The following is a 26401-nucleotide window of genomic DNA, read 5'->3' on the forward strand; positions in this document are numbered from 1 at the left end:
TATACTTTGAATCCAAAGTATATCCAAAGTATGCGGTTGCTTGGTGGATATATTTTGTTTTTCTAAAATCTACACATTTTGTTCTTTCATTTTGTTTTTCCATGTTGTTTGGTGGATATATTTATCAAATTTCCATTTTTTTAGGTAACCATAATGGATCCAAATTCTTCACAACCATGTGGGGTACCTATTGAAGGAGTTGATTGTAGACCTTGTGGTTTGGTTGACGACACTTTCTCGCAAGCATGCGGCTTAGCTATTGAGGAAGTTGATGCTCATGGTTTACTAATAGGTGATGATGGTGTTAATCTGGATGAAGATATTGGAGAATGGGCCGAGACAGATGTGAATGACAGAGATGAGGTTAGCAGTGGTACATTTAGTACACCCAAGAGGGTTGATGGTGAGAAGGGTGTTGTAAATATGCCATTTGTGGGGCAAGCGTTTGATAGATGGGAATCTGCCTATGAGTTTTACAATGCTTATGGGCTGGCCACTGGGTTTGGGGTACGGAAGTGGAGTACATCCTCTTCAATGAGACACAAATGGCAAAGTCTAGGATCGCAAAAGTCATTAATTCGACCCACGATGGAGTAACAGGTGGGCTCTCAACAAATCAAGTTATTGCCCATTTGAGAGCAAAACGGAAGACCAATTTGGGGCAAGAAGCAGTCTTAGTGGCCAACCATTTGCAAAAAAAACGGTCGGAAGACCCAAACTTCTTTTTCTCGATGGAGTTAGACACAGATGGGACCTTTCGATCCATGTTCTGGGCTGACGCTAGGGCGAGGGATGCATACATGACATTCAATGATGTCATTGTTTTTTATGTTACCTACAAAACAAATAGACTCTCTCTGCCATTTGCACCATTTACAGGAGTGAACCACCACAGACAGCCGACCCTATTCGGATCTGCGCTGCTAGCCGATGAGACGGATGAGACATTTTGTTGGGTATTTGAGCAGTGGTTGACGTGCATGCATGGTAAAGCTCCGGGTGCAATAATAACTGATATGGACTTGGCTATGAAAAAAGCAATTAAAATAGTTTTTCCAGATACACGCCATAGGTTTTGCGAGTGGCACATATGGAAGCATCTACTTGAGAAAGTTGTAGAAATGCGGGATACCAATAGTGATTTTTATCATGATTATAATCGCTGTTTTCATTCAAAAACAATAGAGGACTGTGAGGACAAATGGCAACAATTGGTGGTCAATTATGAAATTGGTGGTAATGAATGGTTGTGTAGGATGTGGGAGCAGCGAGAGCATTGGATGCGGACATATTGGAGAACCACTTTCACTGCATGCATGAAATCAAGTCAGCGCAGCGAAAGCATGAATTCCTTCTTCGACGGATATGTGAACAACAACACTGGCTTAAATGAGTTCTTGAATGCCTATGAAAGGGCACTTGTTCAACGCCGTAAAACCGAAGCCGAAGAAGATTTCAAGTCAAAATATTCGATTCCTAAGATGCAAACGAATAGCCCACTAGAAGAAGAGGCCGGTAAATTCTATACGAGTATTATCTTTAACAAATTTCAGGATGAGTTGAAGGGTAGTACCAACTGTTGGCATGATTTTTTGAGCAGTGAAGGGACAATGGAAGAGTATTCTGTAGGTCTCAAAAATGATGAGAAGAGTAGGTGGTGCAGGGTACAGTATGATGATTCTGACGGAGTCACCGCGACATGTGAGTGCGCTATGTTTGAGATGGAAGGGATATTATGTTAACATATCCTTCGTATTTTTGACCTTAAACAATTGAGAAAGATCCCTGAGCATTACATGTTAAGGAGGTGGTCTATTGAGGCAAGAGATCGAGAGGGGGTATATTACCTATAAGCACACAAGAGAGTAATGGCATGAATCCGTTTAAGAGGTGGTGCCTAATCTCAACATGGCAACGACTTATAGATGGACCAGGTAAGAGGAAAGATGTAATGAAAATGATGGAAGATTTTTGCAGTGCACTTTGGGCTGAAGAAGAAGAAAGGAAGAAAGATGAGTTTGTGCAAAGTGAGTTACCAATCATTGGTAGCCAAGTCATTGGTAGCCAAGTCCAATCTAACATTTGTGTCAGTCAAACACCTGAAATTGCAATTAGAGACCCCACAGTTGCAAAGACAAAGGGCCGACTGAAGAATGCTACACGTTTGAAATCTAACATAGAGACTTCTGCAACCCAACCAAAGAAGAGGACGTGCAAATCTTGTGGGGAACAATGACATTATGCGTTGACTTGTAAAAAGAACTCCAAGGTCTGTACATGATGCGTTTTTAAGTTATAAGTTTCTTACAACAGAGAAATTATATGGTGTAAGGCCTTACAACAATAAGGCCCTTGTACTCCTTAAACTATTCCTTAATAACTTTTTTTTTTTTTTTTGTAATAGAAACTAAAATGAAAGCGGCCAAGGAAAGAAGAGGGAGAGGAGGAGGAAGAGGAAGATGAGCAGGTGGAAGAGTAGACGCCGAGCAGGTTAGTCGGTGTTTTTTTTTTTTTTTTTTCGAGTTCATAAATACATGGATGTTATCAGTATCATAAAGACATGGATGTTCTATCCTTGCAGGCATTTTGGGCTGAGAAGAGTTATCAGAACCTGCTGCTGCTGCTTTTTTTGGGTGTCGATAGCTGATGCTACATTACTAATTTCTATCCACTTCCACTTTGTATTTGTGCATTAGAAGTGTAGCTATCTACTTTGGGATCTGACGAGTCCAACCCATTGCCATTGATCCCGTTGGGATCTGACGAGCCTAGTTCCTTGATCCATGAAGCTTGATTTAGAGTTTTGCTAAGAAAAGACAAAGCCCTGTTCGTTTAGAGTTCCTTGATCCATCAAAACCAAAATATTGGCTCCGAATGTGATGATATTGATGATATAATATTTTGTTACAATTACTTAATTACCATATCATCCTCTGGTCCACCGTACTATTAATTTTTATTCTGCTGCTGCTGCTTCTGTATTGCCCCATGATATTTGGTCCAGATTTTATTACAGCCAAAAGTTTGTGAGTTTTGTAAAATTGCTTCCTTTGTATTTCTTTCCTAACATTAAGGTAAATATTTAAGGCACTAAAGATCCAAGGATCATGAAAGCAATAGTGAGAAAAACAAATAAAGCAGGAAAAAAATTGGCGACCACAGGTGCATATATTGGTAGTGTCAGCATGGTGTTATCACTGTCTAGTTTGTTTTTTTTTTCCCCCGAATAGCTTTCTCACTGCCTAGTTGGTGTCAGCAGCAGGGTTCGCCCACTTCAGAAGTTCTTGAAAATGCACCCTTTGTGGTCTTTGTATGTGATGTATCATGGTAAATTTGCAGTGACTTTTAGTTTTTGATGGATTTTGAAAAGTGAATGTTTAGGGAAGTATATGGACTGAGAATGCAGGGTTTGGAATTTTTCCATGTTGGAAAAACTCAACAAAAAAATTAGGTAGACTTGAGTATAACTATATAATTTTGTGAAGTTAATTTTGGAGTTTCAAAAAGTTCTAAAATTTGTAAAAAAATTAGGTAGATTTGAGTCCACTAAAACAATAAAATGATGATCGCCTAACATGTCCTTAAATTTGAGTCCAATAATTAGTTCCAGTTTGACACTCACAATCAGTCGTCATAATCTCAAGCGAACAAGGCCACTGGACTTCAACAATCGGTCTCAGAATACTACAGTCGGTTGTCACAATCTAAAACAAAAAGGGAGTGTCTGAGTCTCTTTTAACGGATTCTATTAGGTTTGTCACGCCTTAATCCTTAATTGTTCAATGATCTTCATCTTCGGTCCTGTTCGTTTGAGATTGTGACAATAAATTGTAAGACCCTGTAGACACCCCATTTTGACCTAGCCCCAATTTCCCAAAAGAAAAAGAAAAGAAAAAAGAAGGCAAATATAATACCTTTTTATCCTCCCCTGGTCTTTACTTGGACCACCCCCCTGTGGGGTATAAGAATAGACATAAAGACTAGATAGGTCTGTCCAGGGCAAGAAGAGGGGGGCCGAATTTATCATTTTAGCTTGTCTTGCAAGCATCGAACAGAGACCATAGGATCAAAAGTGAAATGGATGGTGAAGATTAGAATCAGGTCCCTAACCCTAGTTATAAAAAAAAAACAAACAAAAAAAAAGGGGGAGGGGAGGTCAAGTTTTTTGGAAGAGAGAAACAGAGAGGAAGGAACTCCACAAACCCCATCCCCATCTTCCTTGGCCTCCCTAACCGGAATCCGGCAAGGATCCGGCTCCCATCACCGACCGAAACCTCTACCTCCATTCTCCACTCTCCATTTTCTCCACCTCTTCTTCCTCCATTTTCTCCATCACCTCCCCCCATCCTCACCCTCTCCACCACCACCGCCAGCCGGAATCCGGCGAGGCCAAACCCATCTCCGGCCAGCAACCCATCGAAAATCCACCTCAATCTCCTCCATCTCCTCCAACCTCCACCGCAACCCACCTTCTTCTACCTCCAACCCACTCCACCGAGCCACCACCTCCATCGGCCGCGACCTCCACCATTACAGCCACCACCTTCTTCACTGATTGCCACCACCTTCCCACCGGAGCCACCTCTACAACTCCTCCCCCCCCCCCCCCCAAATCCCTTTTCGAAAGAAAAAAAAAAAAAACCCATTCACCGCCACCTCCATTGACACCGATCGCCACCACCTTCCCACCGTCGGCCACTACCCCCATTTCCTCCTCCACCCCCATCCGCCACGATCCCCATCTCCAACCCCCACCAATCCCCAACCACAAAACCTATTTTCTAAAAACCATCAACCCAAACCCCCCATTAAAACCCAAACAACCCAAACCCATTTCAGAAAAAAAATGCCAACCGCCACCACCCACACCACCAACAGCCACCGAAACCCTTCGAAAATCCTCCACCATCCTCCACCTCCACCTTCCACAACCCCCAAAGCCGAACCCACTCTCTACACCTCCCAAAAACCGAAACCCATAGCCACCAGCGACCATCCTCAACCCCTTTTTCGAAAACCCAATCCACCCTCCTCCAACACCATTTCTACCCCGAACCGCCACCTTCGTCGGCCACCCTCTCTTCCACGGCCACCATCCCCATCTCCGACGCCCATCTCCGATCCCCTTTCTTCGTAAAACATTCACTCGTTTCACATCTTCTTTTGCACATAAGGAGTTTTTTTTTTTTGTGGAGATGTCTCCAGCTTTAAGCACGCGAGGGATACTCCGAGATACAACGCTATCCAGCAGATGGGTGAAGATTTGAACGAGCCGGATCACATTGTTTTAAGGATGAGGGTTTTAGTTCTGTGGTTGCTGGGAATTTCTTCTGACGATCAGTTCGCAATCAAGAGCAATGGGAATGCTGGCAAAGAAAATGGTTTATCTGAAAGAAATGGGATTAATCGTGGTGGCGGTGGGGTCAAAATTCAACCCAAAACTGCATCAGGCTCTTCTGGAGGAAAGGTTATGATCTTGATTGTTTGATTGCACTTCTTCATGGCTTCAGTATCAGAACTAAAAAAAAGGAAAGAAAGAAAGGAGAGTGAGGTGTGTTTCTGTTTAATATAGAACTTCAATCCTTGTATCAGAAAAGGATCAGGAATGAATTTTATTCTTTGATTCATTTATTGAACCTCAATTGTTGACAGAGAGAAGAGTCTGGCCTCGTGGTTAAATCCCATTCTGAGTTTCGAGCTCTTGGGCTATGATGAGGCTACTCGGAGCCCGCATTAATCTTCCTCTTTCCTTCGCTTTCGAGGTTTCTCTTGGTTTTAGGATTTTTCTTAAATCTTAGGGTTCCTATAGATTTTCGAGGGGTTGTTCATCGATTTCAGAGGTTGTCTGTCGGGTCGAGGCTATGACGGAATGCTTCTTGAGCCAACCCCTTCCCTTCCTGCCTTAGAGTTTTCGCAGGTTAAGGGATTTCTTCCTCTTTAGAGTCAGTCATAGAGAGTTTAAGAGTCTGTCCTACTATCCTAGGGTTTGAGAGTCTGTCCTACCCTTGTAGAGTTTAGGATTCTGTCCTTCCATCTTTCGAAGTCAGTCTTCAGCATAGGAGTTAGTCCTTCAGTCTTTCAGGAGTCAGTCCTATTATCATAGGGGTTAGGATTCTGTCCATCCCCTCATCAAGTCATGTGATTTTTATCCGCTCCTGCAAGGTATAGGATCCTGTCCAACCCTTGCACAGTCGTGATTCTATTCATTCCCCCCCCCCGCAAAGCATAGGATGCTGTCCAACCTTTGTGGGGATATCAGGAGTCTGTCCTCCCCTTATGATGATAGGATTCTGTCCTGTTGAGTCAAAAAACATCAAAAACATCTGAAAAATCAAAAATCTCAAAAATCTCGAGTCATTAGAGTGTAGTTAGGAAAATCTAGTCCGAACTACGGATGGCTTGATCCCTAGCTGAGGGGTACGTAGGCAGCTCAGGCGTGCTGCTGGCATCCTGAGTCCAGTCATCACCTTTTTTTTACACCCTTTTCACACCATTTTTGCAAATATCTTTCACAACTTTAAAAAACTTCTATAAGCTTCAAAATCTTTCAAACCTCTCAAAACTTCAAAAATTCTTTAAAATAACCTTACCAGCAATTTTCAAAAGATCTTCCCATAGAGTTAGGAGTCTGTCCTAGGCGTGTGGGGTGTCTTAGAGTTAGGAGTCTGTCCTGATTGTGTTGCTTTGCTGTGTCTGGTCGTGTGAGTGTCCTCAGAGTTAGGAGGCCTCGAGTCGTGGCCGGTTAGACACTTAGTCGAGCCGATGGCTAGACTAGGACGCGCTTAGAGAGCCCATGGTTTTTCTTAGGACGCACAGCCTAGTCACACATAGGGTGTAGGGTCCACTTGCATTAGTTAGGGCATATAGGGAGTCCTAAAAATTACCATTCACTCGAACTTAAGTAATGGCGCATTAAGCTTTAAAAACTAGTCAGGTCTAGTTGATCGAGTCTAGGATAGCGGTCTTAGAAGGTTAGGCATTGTAGTTTAGCATAGGTCGCCGAACTACGTTGGCTCTGATTCTTCCCGAGGCCGGGATACGTAGTGCAGCTAAGATGGATGGCCATCTTGGTCCGAGTCAATTATCGCATTAGAGTCTAGGGTTTGTCATATTGTATGTTTTGCTGTGTTTTCTTACTTTCATGTACAGATCCTATACTTTTAGCTGTAGCATGCATGTGTTTGTCCACCAGAACATAGACACCAATTAGGCATGACACTCATAACCTAGCTATTCTTAGGTGTCATATCTTTCATTTCTTTTTGTGTGTGCTTCTTATTCATCTCCGAGATATGCATGATTAGCTAGACGTTATCTCGGGGATATTCGTTCCCATTTCACATGATTTTTGCCCAAAACTCTTCAAAGTTAATAATAAATGGCATAAGAGACCAGGTGCTCGCACTTGGGCTAATCGGGGGCGCCTAATCCCTTCCCTTTTCGTCATTAGGCACGGACCTTTTATATCTCTAGTTATCTGTTGCGACAGAGCACAGCATGGGATCCAGGGCCCACTTCCTTGGATGGCGACTCTTTCTTTGTTTAAGGTGCGTCTCTGTGGGACTCGATCCCGCGAGAGGGGTGGGGCGCGAGCCGCCACGACTTCTCTTGGTCTCTCGTACCCACGCGATTGGCGTGTGCATTTTTATTATTGATTTTAACTCATCTTTTATGTGAACTTGGGATCACTAAGGCAATCCGAATTCCACACAAAAGAGACTGACAGAGTCGCCACCTAGATGTAGGATCTAGGACCCATGATTAACCAGAAATCTAGACTCGCTACCTGGTTACAAGAATGGAAGGTATGGGGATTTATCCACCACATGCACCATTCCTGCCCGATAATCGGTCTTCGATTCCAAAAGCTAACTCTTTTAAATTTATTTTAAATGGCTCATTCAACTCTCTATTAATGTGCTAACTACGGGACATGCATCCTATGATCTAATTTCAATGTGAATCATAAATGTGTATCTTGATTTGTTAATTTGTCTGGATTCAATCTAAGTGAAAGTTCTCCTAAAATTCTAATTTCATGAAAAATCCTAAGTGATTTGATTAAGCATTTACAAGAAAATTAATATATAAAATACCACAATTTGTTGTGGTGCCGACTCGCGGTTGGTATGCCATCAGACATCCAAGCTGCCTACGTACCCAAGCCTCACTGGGATCAGAGTCGACGTAGTTCGGTGCACCTAAGCTAAGCTACTTATGCCTAACTCAACTAAGACACCGACCTAGACGGGATTGACTGTTTCAACAGTTTTAAGAGAAGTTATTTAATTCAAGTTGAGGATTTTATTATCTTAGGATTTCATCTAAGATGCTATATGATTCTTATCTAAATGCAAGTTGTTCCTTAGACTAATGCAGGTTAGCCTACATCCTAGTTTACTAGGCTTGTCCTAGGAAAAGATTGGGCGACTAGTGTAACTAGACCTATGGTACGGTTGCTATTTATAGCAAACATACGTGATGAGGCTGGACTCCTAACTCTAGGACTCCCTAAAACCTAGGACACGACCTGACACCAGTGTTCCTAAATCGGGCTCTAATGGTTCTTACGACGGAAACCGTGATCTAACGGTTCCGACAGACACGAGATGAATCGATTTCAGTTCTTGAAGTTAGTTAATTTCATATTTCAAGGATTTTCAGTTTTTTGACATTTAAGGATTACCAATGGCTCTAGGGTTCATCAATTTCGGCCCAGAATAGCATCCAAGGAAGGGAATCGTGGGCTCTTTCCTTGCGCAATTTAATACTTAGGTTATAGAATCTTATTGCCTGGCATATCTCAGGATTTCCGTGGACAGTAACCTCGGAGCCAACAACATGCTATAGCTTAAATATTCGAATTGTCAAAGATCGAGTGCAATAGGGATACGATTATGGATGCGCTGGCCGTTTTTCTAGGGAAATCTAAAGATCCTAAGATTTCTGTTTCAATGGATTAAGGAGTTAATATGTGACAGATTTTTAAGGTTCTTTAGAGATTTTCAGATGATTTTCAATTAATTCCGGATTTTCAATGAATTTTATCACTTTTAAACATATGAGTGATTTTACAAGTGAAACTGTTGTAAACGAATTCGAAATGAGTTGAAACTTCTACAGCAGCAAGATATGATGAAATGTAGCTTACTGGAAGAGTTTTGCAGATTTTTACATTAAGCTCATATTTAATTTCGAATTAACAATAATAGGACCAGATTGCAAAAATAACACAAAAACTATTAGATATAGAAATCTAAATTCAATGAAATTTCTACAGTAGTAAGATATAAGTAAAAATAGCATGCTGTGAGATTTTCATGAATTTTGGAAACTATTTATTATCAATTCCGGATTTTTCAATTTTCAGACCAGATTATGAATTAACACTACATCCCATATGAAACAAGATTCAAACCAATCGAAAATTTTACAGAAACTATAAATATGGAATATAAGACTACTGTAAAAATTTTGGTAATTTTATCTGCGATCTGATGTCTGTAAAAATTCTCCCAAAATCTGATAATTTTCAAAGAAAGCATAAAATAATATACCAAACCAATTCCAAAAATTCTCAAAAATTCATGGTAGCATGTATCAGCATTATATTATGTTCCTACGAAATTTCATTAATTTTGAAATTCGTTTAGTATATATTTTATTTTTCTTCATCGAAAAGATATTTTTGAAGAGTTTTCTATTTTTAAAACACGATTTTCGAGGAAATTACGATTCCGGAAAACGTCCTTCAACCTTGTTCTGATGTGATGAACACAAGAAAATTTTAAAATTTCAAAAAATAGATCATCCTGAGATGGCTATTTTTTCGAATTTCGTTATTACTCAGCCAATATTTTAAATAAAATACCACTCTTCACTCAAATTCTAAAAAACCGTTGATCCAATGTCCGATCCGATCCGATAGTTATTTTACTCTATTTAAGTAGAACATCGTATTAAATTTTGGGACAAAACGGATTTGAAACGCTCATGCAGATCATGATTTTAAGCACACACATTTAATATTCAATTAAATTCAATTAAATGTTTAAAAATCATGCAAAAATCTAGAAAAATACCAAATCATCCGAGAAAAATCTGAGAATAGTGTACTAACCTGCGATCGAGATCCTCGCAGAATCCGAGAGCCGAAACATCCGAAAAATTCCACCGCCGCTCGATCCGCTCCGCTTTCTCTTTCTTTCTTTCTTTTGTTTTTTTTTTTTTTTTTTGTTTCTTCGCACTGCTGAAAAAAAAGAGTTCCACCAATGAAACTTCCTGTTACCGCAAGGATCCACAGAGGAGGGTCTCGGCTCTTAAGAATTTGAGCCAAGGGTGGCTCGAATATAAATTTTGCCTCAAAGAGACTTGCGGCCACAACTCACAAGTGATTTGAAGAAAGAGGGCTGCCAATATCAAATAGCAATTGGGATGCAAATATCAAGTGATTTGAAAAGGGAACTGCCAATATCAAGTGGTGAGAGGAATACTAATGGAGGTGAGAGAGTGATGAGATAACCAATGAAGTTATGACCGTCTGTTGGGAGATTTCAAAAAGATGCCGTGTGAGGATTGAGCTGATGAGATGTGATTTACTATGGGTGATGATAGCTGGGAATTAAAACATATGGTAGATGGGATGAATAGGTGGCTCAACCAAAATTATAAGAAGGACGTAATTTGGCTAGGTAATAGGGGAGATTAAGATATGATAAGAAGTGAGATGGGATATGAGAGGGCTGAGGAGAGTGGTGGAGGGCGGCTCTTGGGGATATGGAAACAGAGGGAGGGAGAGGAGAGTGGTGGAGGGCGGCTCTTGGGGATATGGAAACAGAGGGAGGGAGAGAAGAGTGGTGGAGGGCGGCTGTTCGGATCTGGAAACAGAGGGTGAGTGGGGTGGTGAGGAGGAAAAACAGAGGGCGTGAGTGAGATGGTGAGGAAAAAAAAAAAAAAAAACAGAGTAAGATGGGAGATGGAAAAAAACAGTGGAGAGGGTAAGGGAATAAGAGAGAGAGAGAGAGAGAGAGAGCAAAACAGAAACAGAGCCGTGGAGATGCTCTGTTTTCTGTTCTTTTTTTTTAATATATATCTTGAGAGAGAAGAGGATAGTGATGGAGAGTTGCTGTTGAAGGGATAAGAGAGGGAGAGAAAAATAGAAAGAAAGTGATTGAGAGATGGAGATGTGAAGGCTGTGAGAGAAGAGGGCTGTGGAGAGTGGGGAGAGATGAGAGTGAGAGAGAGGGTGGTGAGAGGTTGAAGGAGATGCAGAGGGTGAGAAACGAGAGGGAGAGCCACAAAGGGTCGTGAGAGGAAACCAGAAAAACCAGAGGCTCCCTCCTTTTCTTTTTTTTTAGTTTCTGTCTTTTGTTGAATCTTTTCCACGGCTCGATAGATAATTTGATAAGCCAATGATTTTTTTCCGTGTTTCAGAATACGGTTAACCAACATGTTATCACTACTGTGTAAACGAAGAGTTTGAGAGTAAGCATTGCACAATCTCCGAGATCATTTTTTTTTGTTTTTTGCAAAGGAAATAAGGGAATAGATTCTCTAGAAAATGTCCCATACTAACGGATTCGGGTCCATAACCATGGGTTCCAATGCACGAGATCTTGTAGCACTTACCAATGAGGCCCTATCAATTAGTATTACACAGAAGAAATCAACAAAAGAATGGATTAAGGTGATAGAGTGTTATCAGGGGCTTCGGAATTGCAAAATTTTCTCTTTTTTTTTTTTCGTAAGCGGGTTTCGCTCATCAAGTTCCCAAGAAATTCGTCGATTTCTTCCGGAAGCAGATGATTATTCATCTGCTTCTCACGTTCCGTGAATAGCCGGGACATTGAGGAATATCCAGAAAGGCATTTCGGGAATCGATCTGATTCTATCTCTGTTCGTTCCGTTTGAAGAATAACCTTTTCTTTTTTAGAATCCCAGCAATCCTTGCTAAGATTGTCGGCCAATTCTTTCTATAGCCAGCTCTTGCCAAAACTTCAATCCCTTCCAAAAAAGAAAACCTTGTTCTCCATTTCCATATACGTACATGCATGCCTTTTTCTTGCTTACCATGCTAAGAAAGAAAAGCAACAAAAAATTTTATTCACCTTCTAATAACCCAACATGGGATAACCGAATATGGGTAGGACCTATTTGGAATGGTAGCGCGATACATGGATAATGGTGGATCCACAGACACATGGGTTGATGATGACCTTACCCACATCCAATTCAAGTGAAGCTAGTAGGCCCCACTATAAATCCTGATGTGTAGAATATGATGCATCGAAAGGTGGGTCCCGCTCATGACCGAATTCCCTATTGCGATTAAAGTCCATGCTTATAACATAATATGCCCCACTCCATAGGATGATCCGAACTACTTAATTGATGGATCCCCAACATGAATAATCATACCATACAAATCAGCCATTGGATGATCCAATCCGTCCAATTTGACGAGCCACAGCTTTAAACTTTAATTTTTCTTGATGATGGGTCCATATCAGATTGGCAAAAATACACTATACCCATCGTAGAAATTGATCTCGCTCATTGGGTCCAAAGTGAGTTCAAAACCCATATTCTTTGTTATTCTTTGTTAATGTCAATGCAAGGCACAGTGCGGGATCTCATTTTAATAAGAAGCGCTCAATACGGGCCCAGCAAACGGGTCAAAATTCTCTCTTGCTTGGATTCTTGGAACAACCCCTCTCAACGCTCAGCAGAAAAATGCAGAACATGACCGAGATGCCCGAAAAGATCGAGAAAACATACGAGGCGGACACGGGGATAGAAAACACTGAAAAATACTGATAACAAGAACACTAACTTCTTTGTTGATTAAAGCGGAGCAAAATGGGGTGTCTACAGTCTCGAATCCGGGCTAGTCCCCGAATCGAGAGGTATCTCACTTTACATCGCCGCTCATGCTGTGAGGGGCACTCTTTCGAGAGTTCCTTGGTGGAGCTCTCCTTCACGTGGATGATCCTGAGACTCGCGTGGGGGCACGTCCCCCCGTCTCTCTCGGATCGGGGGTCCACAGATTGGCGACTCTGCTGGGGAATTTTTTGAAACATTGCCTAACTCTGTAAAAATGCCATTTTAATTAATTTTGAAGAAATTTGGGTCAAAACCAAGTTAAATGGGAACTTTATCGTTAAAAATCCAGGGGCACCAAGTAGGTGCGTAAATAAAACAAGGGATTCACACACTGCACATCATGCATCGTCATATTCCTTATTTCTTTCATTGTTTTTCATTATTATTGGCTCCACGGGATAGATTCAATGCGTGCCCGACTGGGATGTCATTACACCCTGATGGTACTGTTGAATCTATTTCCAAGCTATGCGTCGGCGCTGCAGCCGTAGACATTGGGCGTACTTTTGTCTACAGCAGCCGATGGGCAATGAAGCATACTATGTATAACATTGGGCGTACTTTTGTTATACATATTAAGTATATTTCATACGCATAGTACCCGATAGATTGAGTCCGGAGCCCTACTTTATTTTATATATTATGTATATACTTACTGATTTAGTGAAACCCAACTAGGAAGTACATATGTTTATATAAGTATATTGCATTCATATAGGGTCGAACATGTGTTGCTCACACGTGTGGAGCCTAGAGTTAGGAGCTTTGTCCCCTTTGTAGACTAGGGTAGTTCATTTTACATGGCTACAGCGGTCTTAGTACACTCATCAGTCTGTCTCGAGTCGAGACCTCCTTGGCTCCGCTAGATTAGACTAGGGTTGGTGCCCCTGGTTAGTATGTATATATATATATATATGTACATATTTGTTATTAGATTAAGGTTTACTTCCTAGTTAAGTTTTCCTTCATAATCTAATCAATTATTCTTCTCTATCCATTCTGTGGATTATCATCAGATTCTTGGCTCTTTTAGTCATGATCTGTATTCCGTGAGCTTGATCATTTGATTGATCCTGATCAGATGTACTCCGCATGTCGATTATGAGTCTATCTTCCCATTATCATTACCGGAATGCGTGTTCTTGCTGAGAGTCCTGCTTTATCTTGACCATGACGGCATACTCTTCATGTTTAGTTGCTGAGACCCTCCTAATATAGCTGTCATGCTGTTGATTTTTTTTCAGAACCCTTGAGCGTAATCATTATCCTTTTGGGTTCGTTGACAAACCATTGTGCTTACCTTATCACATCTCATAGTATGGCCGTCATGCTGCCGAATTTTCTCTAAATACCTTGAGTGTGGTCATCATCCTTTTAGGCTTGCTAACAAATCATGTGTTTACGTTACCCTATCTCCATGTACAGCCGTTATGCTGTCTGATTTTATCCAACGGAAGGATGTATTGGTGCTACCTTTTGTCTCAACTTGCGCATTACATTGCCATGCGATTTCTTCTCATTGAACCTAGTGTTTGTGATGTCCATGATATGAATCTTGCCAGGTTGGTTAATCATAGCTCTCGAAAGATTCACCCTTTCAAAACCCATTTGGCCTCGCCCAGCTTCAAGGCTTAACCGCAATTCTGCTCCACTCATTTCACCTCTCGCATTGCCCAGATGGCCGAGTATACTGAGAATCTCATCTTGACAGAAATGAGAGAGATGATGATGGTATCCATGACCTGATAGATAGGGATCCCCTTATTATTCTTGAACTCAAGTGCTTCCAAGAACCCTACACCTAACTGTGTTACACCTCATTCACCCACCATGGGAGCCATTTCACCCATTCAACCAGTCATATATCTTACCACCTTTACCCGTACCACCTCTGGGCTGGAAAATAATTGGGAAGGAAAAAGAAAAATGTCAGAGCTTGAACTCCTTGAAAACATCATACCAGAGAAAGCCTTGCCATTGTCAGGTGCTAAAGAATAATTTGAGCTGGGTCAACAGAAACCGAAGAGGCCCTCCCTTCTGAGATTCTAACTCCAGGATTGCTCTCTCCAATCATTATCATCATTAATGAAGGCACGTTGTCCTTGAACTTTCAGCGCCAATCCGTCGCCTCCGATGAAGTGTCTCATCTTTGAAATTTATTTTGAAGTGTGTATACCAACCCTCCTGTCAAAGTTGGTAAGTCTAACCATGTCAATATCAATTCTAAGTATGTTGTGTTTATTGGTCTCTCTCATTGTGAGCCAATATCCAGTCTTTTGTTGAATTTGATGGAGAGCCTATTGTGGCGCGTCAAAAACCATTGTATATACTTCAAACATTCAATGCAACGAACATTTGATTCCAGTGTCGTCAGTATTCTTGTATATGTTCACTCTTGGATCTAATGTTAATAAACAAATTAAGACACCCTCCTCGGACGAGGATGCCGATGAAATTCTCCTCGAGATTTGAAAGATAATCAGACGAGAGGAAGAGCGTCGAGCAAAGCCACTTGCAGATGAAATCGATACTGTGGATAGTGGCATCGAAATCCGAAACTCGGGAAATAAGAATTGGCAAAATTTTATCTCCCGAAGAGCGCAAAGAATCGATAAACCTATTTAGAGGGTTCAAAGAAGTGTTGCTTGGTCCTATGAGGATAAACCGGAAGCGTGCCTTGGCATTGTTCAACGTGAGTCACCCTCAGCTTCAGACATCAGGTCAAAAGAGCAAAAATTTCAAACGAAGAATACCAGACATCGAGTGAAGTTAATGAAAAATTTAGAGAAAACTTTCGGACAACAAAGTCATGAGCATAGAACATGAACCCCAAAAAGAACTCTTGGGCTATACATTCTGATGGAATTTCAAGTCAAAGTAATCAAAGAGTAAGGGCATTCCCGCATTTCAAGAGAAAAAAAAAGATAGAATCCAGAGAAGAAAGGAGAAGGGAGCATGCCCCACGTCAACTCCTCAAGAACGTCAGAATCTCAAAAAGCAGAGCTGATAAATAGATTGAAAGATTTCAAAATCTTCAGCATTCAGAGAAGACCCAGAGTCGTAGAATCCCGAATATCAGTGCGAGATCCCAAAGAAAAAGTGGGAATTCAATCAGTCTAGCTTGCACAGTGCAGATGAAGTCTTGCCAGGAAATGCCGCCAGACTCCTCAAAAAAAGAAAAAAAAAGAGAAAGAGAAAAAAGTTCAAAGCCATTGAACCGTAGTCACTCAAGAAGCTTGTATGCCAAAACACTAGAAGGCCATCCTTGGACGCCTGCGCTTTAAACGCCAAAAATCCCAAATTTAAAAAAAAAATCCTTTTGCAAACACCTTCGAGCCTCAACAAAATCAAACATTCTTTTCAAACACCCTCAAACCAGGGGCAATTCAGTCCGAACTACGTCTGACCTGATCCCTTTCTACAGGGTACGTAGGTGTGGATCCCTTCCCGAGGGGGGTGGTCCCACTAGGATGTGTGTTTTTATGATGATAGCGCCTTTGTCCATTGGATTTGAATATGATTGCTTTTTTCATAAATTTAAGATAAAAGTCCTAACTTCACGAAAGAAGCAACTGACCAGAGTCGCCACCTAGATTAGGGATCTAGGACCCATGATTAACTCTGTTAATTTGGTCTACGTTTTGAGTTCTGGGTAAGTTACCTGGTTACGAAGTCGGAAGGTGTACCGCACGAGGTGTACAGCACCGACCTTGCCTAACTTTTGAAATCTTTAATTATTCAGGTTTAACTAAGGGGGTGAATGTGAATTTTATTTTAGAAATCTAAACATTACTAATGATTTAGCCGTTCACAGTTTAGACTCATGCGGGCCAGGAGTGCATCCTACATGCAACTACATGCCTATGTGCCTATGTGAATGTTTTTGACATTTTATGAGATTGGTGAGATTCGGTTTGAGTTGAATTAGATTGGTTGATTTGAGGTGAAGTGACCTATGCTATATGAACCTAGATCTAATGCAATGGACCTAAGTTGCATCTTAGTATTTCTGTGAGAATTTGGATCCAAGAATTCCATTGGGGAACCTAGAGTGCCATTTCTAAGTTTTTCAAGCCTAGAACCTAAAACTTAAGAATTTGGAGGTTTAGATTTTGAATTGAAGTTTTCCAATTTGATATAAGTTCTTAGATTCTTTTAAGATTCTTTTTTTTTATTCCAAAGAGTTCCAAATTTAACAAAGTAATTAAGCATGCAAAAACCAAAGCAACACAACTAGCAAGATGGCTAAACATGTGATTTCTAAGCATATGATGAGGACAAATAATAAATAAAGAAATCTAAACATGCAATTAATCATGCGACTAAACAGAAGGAAACATCTAACATGCAAAACGGTTTAAGGAAAAGGAAAGGGTGAGAAGAGAATGGAAGAGATGAAGAAGGGTGTTGAAAATGAAAGAGACAGAAGAAAGGAGAGGAAAGGTACAGAAAGGTGTGGAAAGGTACGGAAAGGTGCGGAAAGGTGCGGAAAGGTGCGACTGAACTTGGGAGTGCCAAGTTGCCTACGTACCCCATGGTGAGGATCAAGCCACACGTAGTTCCGATGGAGTTTGGATCATGACTGGGATTGGGAATTGGGAATCAGGTTCAGGAATGAGATTTTTGAAAGAGATTTTTGAATTGGGAACGAGCCTCGAAGGAGCTAATCGCAGAGGAATCATCAATGAGTCAATAAAAAGGGATGAAGTTTTGGCTAATGGGTTTGGACATAAGGATGCAACTCGGTTGGGTTAAAGAAGAGGTAACTCAGTTAGGAAGGGTTGATTGGGTTAATGGTTAGGCTCAAGTGAGTTGGGGTTGAACAGGTTTAGGGGTTTAAGGCTGAACCGGGTTGGGCTGGGTTGAACCGATTCGTGGCTGAACTGGGTTGGGGTCGGGTTGCGGGTCCGAGTTGGAGCCGAACCGGGTTGGGTTTGGGTAAGCTTGGATTAGGCTGAATCGGGTAGTTCGGGTTGAGTGCGGATTGGGGTGCGGGTTGAGGCTTGGGTGAGGCGAACTAGATTGGGCGTGTCAACTTGGTTAAAGAGCTGCACCTTGATTGGATAGAGGATTGACTCACTTAAGTTGACTCAGTTGAGTTTGAGGGTTGGGTTTGCGGTTGAAATGGGTTTGGGTTCTGTTGGATAAAAAATTAAGTGGAGATGGGATGGGGTATGTGCTGTATGGGCGGGAATGTGAATGTGAAGTCAAATGTGGTAACCGAATGGATTGTTAGGAGGATGTATTAGATGAATGCTTTTCTATGTAGGCTAAGGGTATGATAGCTATGAGATGTGAGATGGAGTAAATAACATGGATGGGGGAAGAGGTATATTATAGTCTATTGGGGATGGAATCATGTGAATGGGCATGGCACATGGTTAGCGGCTATGGGCATGATAACAAGGGTAGTGACTGTGTGTTAAAAGTATATGAGATGTGAGAGGATGGTATATGGGGTCTGATGCATGTAGAAATGGGGTGAGATGTGATGATGTAATGGATGGGGAAGGGATTGGGTTTAGCTAGCTGAGTGGACTATTAAGGCTTTGGGTCAGGGCCAAGTAGGCCATGGGTTTGGATCAAGGCCGATTTGTCCGTGGGTTTGGGTTAAGGATTGGGCTAGAGCTGGGCAGCTTGGGGTGCGGCTTGGATGCGGCTTTAGGGGTGTGGCTTTAGGCTACGGGTGGGGATGCGACCTTGGGTTACCGGATCCGGGTTGGATTGAGTTGGGTCCGGGTAAGGGCTGAACCTGGTCGGCTTGGGTTGAACCGGGTGAGTTGGGGCTGAACCGGATTGGGTTGAGTCGAACCGGGTAAAGGCTGATCCGGGTGGGTCGGAGCTGACCCTGGTTGAGTCGGGTGGGGTCCGGGCTGAACCAGAATGAGTCGGATTAGGTTTGGGTTAGATCCAGGTTGGGCCGGTTGGAGTGGAATCCGGTTTGGGTTGAATGAACCGTATGGGTTAAGGTCATGAGTTTGGGTCGGGTTGAGTTGGGTTGGACCGGGCTGGTCCGGGTTGGGGTTCGGGTGGTACGGTTCGGGTTGGATTGGTTAGGGGTGAACCCAAGTTGTGCTTGGGAGTGGGGCTGTTGGGCGATGAGGGAGGGGTAGAGCGCTGTTTGTGTGGGTGGGAGAGGATGCGAGGGCTGTAGGTGTGAGGGTATAGGTAGGGGTAAGGGTTGGGCTGCGTGGGTAAGGGTCCAACTTGGGTTGTAAATTGGGGTGCGGCTTTGAGATATGGGTGCCGATATGGGTTGGGCAACATGGGTTTAAGCATTTATGGTTTGGACATGGCTGTTTCGGTGGGATAGGCTGGGATTGATTGACATGGCTGAATGAGCCATGAGTTAGGGAAGAGCACATAAGGCCGAGCGGGTCCTGGGAATCGAATGGGCCATAGGATGGTTGGAGGCATAATCGGAAATTAGGCTATTGATCCGATTAGCTATGGGATGGTGGTGGGGTCGGGTTGTGGGTTTTGGGTTCGACTCAAGTTGCGCGTGGGTGAGTTGGGTTCGGGTTGGATTGGTTAGGGGTGAACCCAAGTTGTGTTTGGGAGTGGGGCTGTTGGGCGGTGAGGGAGGGGTAGAGCGCTGTTCGTATGGGTGGGAGAGGGTGAAAGGGCTGTAGGTGTGAGGGTATAGGTGGGGGTAAGGGTTGGGCTGCATGGGTAAGGGTCCAACTTGGGTTGTAAATTGGGGTGCGGCTTTGAGATATGGGTGCCGATTTGGGTTGGGATAGCTAGGAGTACAAGTTGGGTTGGGTTTGATTAGGTTGGGTGGGGTTGGGTTGGGTTGAGTTGGTTCGGTTGAGCCGGGTGTGGCTGGGTTTGACCAGACAAGTCTAGATGTGCTACATAGCACATGGGGCCTTTGGAGGGATACACACAGGGAACCGAATTGATATGTGCAGCAGCATGGTATGCATTTTGAAATAGATTTGGGTGACTCATAACCATGCCAAGCACATAGTTCAATTAATCATATATGCATCATGGGTTTAGATCTTTCGGTTTTTAGCTGAGAGTGAGGATAAAAAAAGAATGACACTTTGATAAATGCTCCAAGTTCACCTTTTAATTACTCATGCTAATCTCTTCTTTTCCAATCAAATCTAGCAAGTCTTTTCAATTTTTCAATTATGAAAGTTTCGATTTTGGTTTTATAATCCAATATCGAAAATTCCAATATTGAAATCTAAGAGAAGGGCATGATTATCTTTTCTTCTTTTTTTAGGGACGAGACAAAAAACTAAATTTGGCCTACCTCTTCCGAAGTTTGATGGCGATCGTTTCTTTATTGGATTCCTTTGAAGACGATGATTCCTTACTTTCGAAGTACTGTTCCGAAAATGAAGAAATGGAGAGATGGGGGCGGAGGTTTGGATGAATTTTAAGAGAGAGGGGGTATTGAGTTGAGGGAGAGGAGGGCGAATTTCTTAGGGAGAAAGAGAGAGGGAGTCTTGAGTTGTCTTGAGATGGAGCAATGGAGGGGTATTTATAGGTGAATGGGTGACCAAGGTTACTAAGTTAGGAGGAGAGGGAAAGGTAGGGTGGAGATTAGAACTTGAAGGTGAGAGACAATTTGATGGTATGGATGAAAAGCTCCTAGAATATTCCAACCCAATCTTTTGGAAACACCCATATATGAAGGAAAGAACGTCCAATTTTGGTGGGCTTGTGAAGAATAGAAAGAGTTTTAAATAGTGAAGATTGATTGCATTATTAAAGAAACAATTCATTGCATGCCATGTGTCATTGCAAATTTAGAATGAGAAAAGAAACGTCCAAATTTTAGAATATTTGGTTTCCAATAAAGTGTGGACATGTCCCCTTCTCAATTTTGGGCAATTACTTGAACTAGTAATATTATGACACTTGTTCTATTCCTAATTTGCAAAGATTTTCACCAAATCTTAAGGTATCCACACAATATTCAAAAATAGGGGAGAGGAAAATAATATACGTTTTCCCAAGCTTGGGAAAACGTGTGGTGAGAGGAGAGAGAATGTGAGGAGAGAGAACACTCGCGGAAACAGAAAAATATCGTTTTCCGGAGATTTTGGCATCCGATTTCGATAATTTTTTCACCTTTTGAATCCTTGATTTTTACTCTTTCGTTTAAGCCCAATATTGCCATACAAATTACAAATTACAAATTTTCATCCAATGAGAGCCGTCGGTTTTTAACGGCGGACCATTTTTCCACCGTTTGATCAAATTGTCGATTCGATTAGACCAACCAACTCGATCAGCTTTGGATCGATGATCCCAGCCGTTAAACCACCAATTAATGAGTTTAAAATCTGTTGTTGATCATAGGATTGAATAATTTCTACGGCTCTCATTTTTTCGTATTGATCCGTGGGTTTTCGTATGTTTTTCCTCAATTGAGCTACTTAATGTCCGATCGGGATTGGGGCTGACCCCGATTAATTTAATTTTGACCAAATGATCTTAATTTATTGAGAAAACACCCAAATTAATCTCAACCCTTGATTTGATGACTCGATAAAAATCGGATCTCGGAGCAGAATTAGGGTTCGGCCTGTGAAGCGACCCTACCTAATTTAACCCCGATTGACGATCCATTGGGTTGGATTAGGGTTTCGGCAACTTCAAGTATATAAATACATAAGAGAGGGTCTCTTACAATATTCACTATACTCGGGCCACTAAACAAGGTATTTTTCCAATTTTTCGGGCCATATTTTGGACATTTCGGACATTTCGGACATTAGGAGGGAGATTGAGAGATTTAGAGAGAAAATTCCACGGATCAATATTTTAGACTATTGTTGGTTAATGTGTAGCAAAATGAGGGTGTCTACAGATGCCCCTCTTTGGCAAAGGTTAATTAGTAACCGCCTGCCAAAGCTAAGGAGACATTCTTATTTTGCGAAACTTTAACTGACAATAGTCACATTCAGATGGACGATGTGATGCAGCAATTTGTATTTCTATGGCAATTTTAATGAAACATTCCAAACAAAACAACCTGATACCCCCCCCAATGTAATGCAATCCTAAATGCAGACTAATGCAGAATTTTGTGATTTTTTTTTTTTTTTAATGCAACATGCTTTTCTATCCTAATGATGCAAGAAGCGTGGCTGAAGATTACGGATGATCGAAGAGATGATGATAGGTGTTGGTGGGTGTGAGTACAACTCAGGTCAGATTATGAGGTGCAGGTGGGTGCGGGCGCAACTCAGGTCAGATTTTGAGGTGCAGGTAGATGCAAGTGCAACTTAGGTCAGATTTTGAGATGCAGCTGGGTGCGGGTGCAACTCAGGTCAGATTTTGAGGTGCAGGTAGATGCAACTCCGGTCAGATTTTGAGGTGCAGCTGGGTGCGGGTGCAACTCAGGTCAGATTTTGAGGTGCAGGCGGGTGCGGGTGCAACTCAGTTCAGATTTTGGGGTGCAGGCGGGTGCGGGTGCAACTCAGGTCAAATTTTGAGGTGCAGGTAGATGCAAGTGCAACTCAGGTCAGATTTTGAAGTGCAGCTGGGTGTGGGTGCAACTCAGGTCAGATTTTGAGGTGCAGGTAGATGCAAGTGCAACTCAGGTCAGATTTTGAGGTGCAGGTAGGTGCAAGTGCAACTCAGGTCAGATTCTGAGGTGCAGCTGGGTGCGGGTGCAACTCAGGTCAGATTTTGAGGTGCAGGCGGGTGCGGGTGCAACTCAGGTCAGATTTTGAGGTGCAGCTGAATTAGTGAGATGGGAGTTAACGAAAATTTGATTTTCCTGTGAAATCGACCTGTCTGCGGAAAAGGCCTGTCTGTTAATGAGACGAGGGCCAGCGGGACTGGGGGTCAACGAAACGGGAACCAAAGAAGATTGGCTTAGATGGCCTGGTGAAAATAGCTTGGATGTACTAAATCCTGAGAGTTCTTGCAATGACTGATTGTTTCTTGTTACTGCGGAAAAATGCACAAACGGATTTTACAAAAATTTTCGAAACAAACTTGGATTTTATTGAATTCTCTGTTGATGCAGGGGTACATTATTTCCAAGGAAACTACATCTAGAGTTCATTAAGTGAACCGGTATCATTTTTGGTTCTGCTGAATTGCTTGACTGTGAACTGCCCTGTCTGGATTGGGCTTTGATGGCCTTGCTGATTCTTCTTTCATGTATCTACCCTGTCTGGATTAGCTATTTTTAATTTCTTCTGAGACTCCCTCTCTTGGGTTGTAATGACTTATTGCATTGATTGGAGAAGATTGGTTCTTTCCTTCTTTTGTCGCAGCTTTGGGGGAAGAAGAATAAGGAAATAGATGTGCAAGTGCACTGAAGATGATTTTTAGAATTTTTTCACTGGAGTGCAACAAAAAAGGGGAGATGATTCGTGCTTCTGAGAATGATTTATACCTTTTTATTTGGCAGGTCAAGCCTTTCAAAGAAGAATTTATCCATAGATAAATATGTGTACTTAATTTGCTAGTTCAGTAATACCCCTCGGATTATTACTAACTCCTTTTGGATTGTTTGGTTTTGTTTCCCCTAGTTACAAGAATGCAGAGTTGGCTTGTTTGACCTATTTGGATTGGAGAGCTGTTTTGAGGTTTTGTCTTCTTCGATCTTATCTTAACATGACCAAATTGCCCTTCTGGGTTTTCGATTCGGCGGACCGCATGCCCTAGCTTTTGCCTGAACCGCCCTTTCGGGTTTTCGATTCAGCGGGCTTGCACCTTAATTTTTGCCTAAGCTGCCCTTTCGGGTTTTCAACTTAGCAGGTGAATGACCTTAATTTTTGCCTAGACTGCCCTTGCGGGTTTTCAATCTAGCAGGTCTGCAGACTCTCTTTTCTTTTTCTTTTTCTTTTTTTTTTTTATTTTTTTTTTATTTTTTATTTTTAAGAACCTTAAGCTGTTCACCGGAAGGACTTTATGGGTTGGATGAGGTTTAACAAAGAAATGGCTTGAGGTTTGCAAATTTCGACCGAACCCGAACGAGCAGGTTGCCTACGTATCCTAGTGTAGGAATCAGGTCGCGCGTAGTTCAGGGCAGATGCCCCCCTAGTTTCAGGGTGTGAAAGGAATTTTTTTAGGCTCAAATAGTTTGCAAAATGGGGTTTTTCTTTTGTTTTTTGGGGTCATAATTTCTGGGTTTTTGTTCGGCCAAAGGAGGCCTTCCGGTGTTCAAACGTAAAACCTTTTTAATTGATCAAGGTTTGTTGGTTCTACCATTATATCACCATTCTTATCTCGGAGTCTGACGGCTTTTCCAGGTAAGATTTGATCCACAATGTATGGTCCTGACCAATTCGGTTTGAACTTGCCCCTAGGGTCAGAGGTAGGTGCCCGGTTTGCTTTCAACACCAAATCCCCTTCCTCTAATTCTCTGATTTTAACTTTCTTGTTAAAGGCTCTTGCTATTCTGCGCTGGTAGCCTTGGGTGTGGTATAAGGCTTTGAGTCGCTTTTCATCCAACATGTTTAGCTCTTGATATCTGGCATTTACCCATTCTGTCTCGGGTAATTGACTTTCCATTAGTACTCGCAACGATGGTATGTGGATTTCAACTGGCAACACAGCTTCCATCCCATAGACCAGGGAATAAGGAGTAACTCCAGTAGAGGTTCGAATTGATGTTCTGTAGGCCCACAGAGCATATGGAAGCTTGTTAGACCAATCCTTGTAAGTTTCTGACATCTTGCTGATGATGGCCTTAATATTTTTATTTGCGGCTTCGACAGCTCCATTGGTTTGTGGCCTATAGGGTGAGGATTTGTGGTGCTTGATTTTGAACTCCTGGCAGAGAGTAATCACTTCTTTCTTAAAATGGGAGCCGTTATCTGAGATCAGCTCGTGTGGAACCCCATATCTGCAAATAATATTGGTTCTGATGAATTTGGCAACCGATGCTGATGACAGTGAAGCATATGAGGATGCCTCGACCCATTTAGTAAAGTAATCGATGGCTACAAGAATGTACTCGTGCCCATTTGAGGATTTCGGTGAAATTTTTCCAATAATATCAATGCCCCACATCGAGAATGGCCAAGGTGATGTGAGAGAATGTAATTCTGAGGGTGGTACATGGATAAGATTGGCATGTACTTGACATTTATAGCATTTCTTAACAAATGCAAAACAATCTGATTCCATTGTGGGCCAATAGTATCCAAGGCGCAAGATTTTTCTAGCAAGCATTTTTCCATTCATGTGCGGGCCACAAACACCTTCATGGGTTTCCTCAAGGATCTTAGCAGCTTGATCTACTGTGATACACAAGAGTTGAATGCCATCAAAAGACCAACGATACAATTCATTTCCGCATATGACAAAATTGGAGGCTAATTTCTGTAGGGTTCTCCGTTCTTTGCTGGAGGCTTCGGCGGGATGCCCCTGGCCTGAGATAAAGTTTTTGATATCCGTAAACCAGGGTTGGCCATCCGGACATCTCGCCGCTATTTCTATAACATCACAATGAGCAGGAACCCACTGTTCTTGGATTGTTATCGGCCTCATCTTCTTTCCATCGGGTATGTCTATCATGGAGGCTAATGTGGCCAAAGCATCTGCAAATCGATTCTTTGTTCTTGGTAAGAAAGTAAATGTGATGTTTTTGAATTGATCCACAAGAACATCTAGGTATTCATGGTATGGGATGAGCCTATCCTCTCTGGTTTTCCACTTCCCTTTGGTTTGACAAATGATCAGCATCGAATCACCATATGCATCAAGCTCATCAATGCCAAGGGCTAACGCTGCTTCCAATCCCACGATACATGCCTCATACTCTGCCATGTTGTTGGTGCATTCGAATTGTAGCTTGACAGCGAGAGGGATATGTTCATTCCGGGGTGAAATGAGCAATGCCCCTACTCCTTGCCCCTTTTGGTTGGAAGCACCATCAAAGTATAAGGTCCACCTAGGTTCATAGCTCTCCTCCTCCATTGTCATAATTTGCTCATCTGGGAAGTCTGTTCTCAAGATACCAGTTTCCTTTATTGGGATCTCTGCTAATTGTTCAGCCACAGCCCTGCCTTTAATAGATTTCTGAGTGACATAGGTAATATCGAATTCTGAGAGCAACAATAACCATCTAGCGGTTCTCCCTGTTAGAGCAGGCTTTTCAAAAAGGTATTTCAAAGGATCCATTCGAGACAAAAGTATCACTCTCTGAGAGAGCAGGTAATGCCTAAGCCTTTGGGTGGCCCAGACAAGTGCTAGACATGTTTTTTCTAAAGAAGTGTACTTTTGCTCGTATTCCAACATTTTCTTGCTCAAATAATAGACGGCTCTTTCATGCTTGGTTTCAGGATCTTGTTGAGCAAGCATACAACCCATAGCTGTATCAGTGATTGACAGATATAGTAGCAAAGGTTGCCCTGAAATTACTGGTGCAAGCACAGGTGGTTCAGATAGGCATTGTTTAATTTTGTTAAAGGCCTCTTGACATTCTTCTGTCCATTCCTTAGATGCATTCTTCTTCAGCAACTTGAATATGGGTTCACAGGTGGAGGTTAGGTGAGCTACAAATCGGCTCAGAAATTGGATCCTTCCCAGA

At 42.1% G+C, this 26401-nt stretch overlaps 1 pseudogene; it reads left to right on the forward strand.

Moving 5' to 3' along the window:
• Window positions 1-731: 731 nt before the first annotated feature.
• LOC143891161 (protein FAR1-RELATED SEQUENCE 5 pseudogene) lies at window positions 732-1742 on the forward strand (annotated as a pseudogene).
• The last annotated feature ends 24659 nt before the right edge of the window (window positions 1743-26401 follow it).

This window comes from Tasmannia lanceolata, unplaced genomic scaffold (genome assembly GCF_043159265.1).
Source record: "Tasmannia lanceolata isolate RefF3 unplaced genomic scaffold, GAP_Taslan_0.1 ptg000013l, whole genome shotgun sequence".
In the NCBI taxonomy this organism is placed as follows: domain Eukaryota; kingdom Viridiplantae; phylum Streptophyta; class Magnoliopsida; order Canellales; family Winteraceae; genus Tasmannia; species Tasmannia lanceolata.